The sequence below is a fragment of the Battus philenor genome, unplaced genomic scaffold, assembly GCF_028537555.1.
Source record: "Battus philenor isolate CCGP_79_NKW_IND1 unplaced genomic scaffold, ilBatPhil1.0.hap1 SCAF_9, whole genome shotgun sequence".
In the NCBI taxonomy this organism is placed as follows: Eukaryota; Metazoa; Arthropoda; class Insecta; order Lepidoptera; family Papilionidae; genus Battus; species Battus philenor.
The window spans coordinates 4,402,478-4,408,060 of NW_027181759.1; positions in this window are offsets into that span (position 1 = coordinate 4,402,478).

Genomic DNA, 5,583 nt, shown 5'->3' on the forward strand with positions numbered 1-5,583 from the left:
TATACGAAAGCAAAAATTTGAATGTATATTAAACGTAAATATTGCAATGTAATCATTAATTATTACATATAAATCATGAATTTATAGATATACCTTATTACACATTTTGCTTGAAACTACAAGTAAAATTTATTTTAATAATCAAAACTTAAGTCACGTTGGTACACTCTGTTTAAAAAATAACAATGTTTTGCACTATTAAATTCACTATTGTCGTTAATAACTTACATTATGCAAATATGCACCCATGCATCTTGTTGCCAGTTACACAGAACATTTATTAGTGTTGTTAGTTGATATGTTTATTTTACTGGATTGACAGACGCTCGAGTAAGTACGCGTACTTAAAGCTAGGCGGTTTGCGTCAGTTGGACAACTCAACTACGAATAATTTAAAATCGGCGCCAAATTTCGTCAGCGATGCAGACGATATCAATTTTTTTCGCAGCCCGTCTCGGTTCGAAAGTTTAACACAATAACTTAACTGTCATATTGTTCGGAAGCAGCTGCACATTGGACCAGATTGTTTAGATTTTTTTACTTTAATTTATCGGATATTATCAGTAATTGAAGAAAGGTGGAATTGACTAAACAATTCCACCTTTCTTCTTTAATTTTAATTTGAGTAAATCAATCCTTTAACTTTTTTATTGATTTTTATCAATATTTTCTATTTATTTAAAGTTTTAGTTACAATTCTTTCGGAGAACTTTAGCCTGCCCCAAAGAGCCTGCCGCACGAAAGAAAATATTAATATTTACAATTTTTCTATAACTCCATAAATAAGACCAATAATGTTTTTGATATTAATTGTATCACCCAAAATGTTAATTTTTAAGGAGTGTTTTAAATATTTGTAATTATTAAAGGAAAAAATTACAACTACCTTAAAAAATTTACAGAACTAAGCAAATACAATACACGAAACTGTTGAAAATAATAAAGTTTAACAGATGAAGATAAGAGAAGTACTAATGCAGTAAGTTTTAAATGTTATAACAGTAATGAATTATATTTTCTAAACAAGACTTTCTCCATGTTAGAGATCGTGGAGCAGTATAAGCTTTCCGTGTTTCGCCGACGTCAAGCTAAGTTTGCAAACTTTAACATCTCGACCTTTATAAGCAAGAATGTCTGTCACCAGTGTTAGGTTTTTTTTTTAAACGTACATTTATTATAATTTTAACTTTTACTCCTGTTGTGTTTTAATGTTTTCTATAATTATAAAAAGTTATTATCGTTTTGTTACAGTAATAAATCATGGTATATAACAAAATGTTTTTTATTTAATGAAAACAAATCTCTATAGTGTTGATAAGATGAAGAAGAAATATGTTTAAAACTCTGTTACTTTTAACCTGGCAATAATGACAGACGTATTTCTTTGTTTTCTTTAAATTTATATTTGTCTGTGCTAGTCATATCTAGTGATGGACGATGCCACTGAAGTATCGATACATTTAGGCTTTACTGTATTGGTCCTTAAGTATCGTTACTTCGTCGATATCGGTCTTAAACGATATTTACTCTTTTCGGTCGTTTTTCTTTGTTAAATTAGGAATTAAATAAATAATCTTAACAAAAACCTTCATTCTATATGGATATAGAAATAAGTTTTAAAATAATTTATGAAGAAAGTCCGTTTTAGTAATGCCGGCTAAAGTATTAATTTTTCTTTACTTTGTCGGTTAGATGATTTCTAAACACAGTGACTGTAGCTTTCGAAAATAGCTTTTTTCAAAATTCAGAGGTAGAATATAAGGATACATTTGTGCTTGTTTATAAAATGCTAAAAAATATTTGTTTTTTCTAATGGGTTGGTTTTTAAAGCGCAGACTGGATTAGTCAAGTCAATTCAATCGCCGGTCAAGCGGCGTTTCAATCGGCACCTTATTGCTTTTAATTGCAAGTTTTTCGTGGTGTAACCAAAAATCGAAATCTTCGTGGCGGTTTATCTTCAGATCCATTCGTTAAGATTGTAATATGTTCCTCAATGATGTTGTGGCATCTTGTCAACTATACAAAACTATGGGGAGATGAAGTAGGTATCGATCAAAAGCAAAAAAAAGGATTACTCTATAGTTTTACTTCAATATTACTTAGTTTAAAAGTATCGATACAAAAAGTACTGGGTCTCGAAAGTATCGAGTAATTACTGGTATTTACTCGTATCCTTTCATCTCTGGCCGTATCTGTCAATACATAATAAATCATTATTATCTGCCGATATAACCACGCCCCGAAAACAATCAAATTGTTCTTAAACAGTCAAGTTCACAGCAACCAGTTGCTGGCGTACATTCGAGTATGACGGTTGTCTTGGGCTATTTGTATTTACTGAATTGAATTTAAAATAATGAATGCCTCAGTTACTCCTGAAAATAAAAATTATCCATTACATAGAGACGAAAGAAAATTAATTTACAGTGTTTTTAAGTACTTTAAAGAGAATGAAACAAATATGACGGTACACGAGACAATAAAAAAAACCGCAGCTGTATGCAAAATTCCCGAAAGACAAGTTTTTAGTGTTGTTAGCGATGAAAAGAAAAATAATCCTCCGAAAAAAAAAGTAAAACCCTTCATTTAATATTCGGTAGTTGCAGATAGATGAAAGTAATACTGCGACTATGCCATAGAAGAAAACATCAAGTGATTTTGTGATAACATCATAGAAAATGAAGAAAAAGTTTTCCTTTATAACGGATTTTTGACTATTATTATTTTAGACTATTAATTGTATTTTATATAAACCTAATAAAGCTACTATTTCAAAATATCATTTTTTTTTATTTTAACACCATAATGAATCAAGCCTTGTAGAGCAGCATTTATAACAAATCATCATATCAAGCAACAGATACTAACAGCATAAGCCTTCCCCACAGATCGCCATGGTGACTGGTTTTGCTCTTAATCTTTGCTCAATTCTTAATCCAAACAGAATTCTATTTTCCTGAAAAAATCAAAGGCAGACCAGCAATTTCTGTTGAAGCAAATGAAATTTAATACTTGTTTTCCTTTTAAGTAATATATTAGTTTTATGTTAATAAACCAAGATAATTATTGTAAAAACTAGGTGTATCCATTCACATGTTGCTGTTTTATGCATCTAATTAAAAATTTAAACAGAAAGGTTGTTTTGATACCCCACACTCATAATTTTTTTTACCAAAACCTTGGAGATACACCTAACAGACAGAGACAAAAAAACTAATGGTTTTAACATATAAATCTATATGTATAAAATCATTTGTTTTTCACCATAAACCATTGTAATCATAATTACTCGGTAATAATGAAATGTTAAAATATTTAGTTTTATAACTATCAACAGTTTGTGTTCAAAATAATTGTGTAGAATATTGTAAATGGGATACCAAAGAGAAAAAATAAAAGAAAAACCTCTTTATTAGGAACAATATAAAATAGACAGTTACAGCTGATTCTCTATATTGATATTTAGATTACTTTTAAAAGGCAAACTATTCCATAGCTACCTCACGAATTTCTTTTATTTATCTGCCCTAAAATAAAATGTTTGTGTAGTTAAAGTCACCTTTAAATTCACTGAACTGAATTAAATTAATATACTAAAAAATCATTTTTATTGCCATAGAACATAAACAATAGGTAAATATGTATATTTTAGAAAACTGACAACAGACTTACCATACATTTCTAATAAGTTTTATAATATGTACATAATATTTGTATACTTAAAAAGTAACTTATTTACAATTGGAATATGGAATTATATGTTTTAGTATATTAAACATAAATATCAGTGGTTTTAAACGATAGAAACATAATATTCATTAAAATTTTAAATATAAAAAGAATAATCCTGTCAAACTTTTAATTATCAGCATTTGACTGAATAAAACGCACTTGTAAAATAAGTTTTTGCATATTATAATAAATGCTTAAATAAAAATATGCTTATTATTATCGTTTTAAAATCTACTGATACATAAATATTCAAACTACTTTTATTCATAACCCAGGAGTCTATATATTATATAATTGTGATGGCCAGTCATGAATTGTAACAATATTTGTTACAACTTATAAATGGTATTTATTTTTGGATTAAGAAATATAGGTTAAAGGAATAAAATAGTAAAACTTTCTATGAAATATTCATTCATGATGGTTTAATAACAGGCTTTGTTGAAGTAATTTGAAACATGTAATTTAAAACATATAAGTTGAAATAAATTGAGTATTATGTGTTATATTATTATTAACTAAAAATTGTTACTGTTACAAAAGTCATTAAGAATTTATTTATTTTTACTTCAGCCATTATTTTTTAAATTTCATGATATTGTTAAACATAAGCAGAGATATGATTTAAGGGTTATTACAGTAAACAATTTAATTTTAAAAATTCAAGGTTATGATTATAAGTTCATTTTTAGAATTGTATGTTTAGATGTTGGTTAAATTATACAGTACTTGTGCATTGATTAACTTAGTATCCAATAATTCGAGGATCGAAAAAAATCAATTTCTAGAATTATATTTATGCGCTAGCCAATAAGAAAATAGGTGTTTTATTAATGAATGATACTTATAATAATAAGAATGCGTTTTCATTCATTTGTATTACATTAGTTATTTTGGCAATAGTAACACAGCGGTAGAGGACTATTCCAGGGATATAATTCACACTTTGTGCATTAATTATGAGATAGCCACTATTAGCAAACAAGTTACCAAAGTATAGGCAGGAGTGTCCCATGAGTACAATAATACCACATTGCGATCGCCAAGCCTGCCAAGCGTGGCGATTATGGTATATCTCCCCATAGATATCTTTGGAGACCTAAGCTTTGCAGTTGACTTCTATGGTCTGAAATGACAACAAAAAGTTGTAAAATTTTAGCGCCTTGACAATTTTTTATTCAGAAAATAACTACACAAAACTGTTTATTGGGTTATTCTAGTTATTAGGTGACGGGTCATAGAGACCTGCGGAGGCAGCTTGTCGAAACCTCGACCAAGGCTTTCCAGGAAGGGCGCCACCTTCAGCAATGAAGGTCAATGACGATGGTTATTCTAACAGAACATTTATATATTCCTTTGACATAAGTATGTGTTTGTTACTGTAAATTTAGTTACTGTAAACTTTATGGTTGCTTTTAGATTTTGGAAAACCACAGGCAAAAAAATTATCTATAATTAGCTATAAATTTAAAAAGATTATTAACTCCGAGCACAAAAAATTTGAAGTAAAATACAGTAGTTTTAAATTTTTTTGGCTTTTGCTGGTTGCTTTAGATGTATGTAAGATAATTGAAGATTTAGCCACTAAGTAAAAACGGTATGGTTTTGAATGTATAATGATTATCAGATTTTATTTTTTCCCATACCTGTATATTATTAAATGAGTTCAAAATATTAGAGATACCGGAAAGTAATGTCGCTTTCTTAAGTTAAATTCAGACAACATTTCTAACAAGTTTTTGTTTCTAATCAACAATATATTTACCTTCATTTTCAACAACTTTTTGTTATCTAGCACACAAATTTTCAATGCGGGAGCGATAAAAATTAATTAGTTTTTCTGTAAAATAT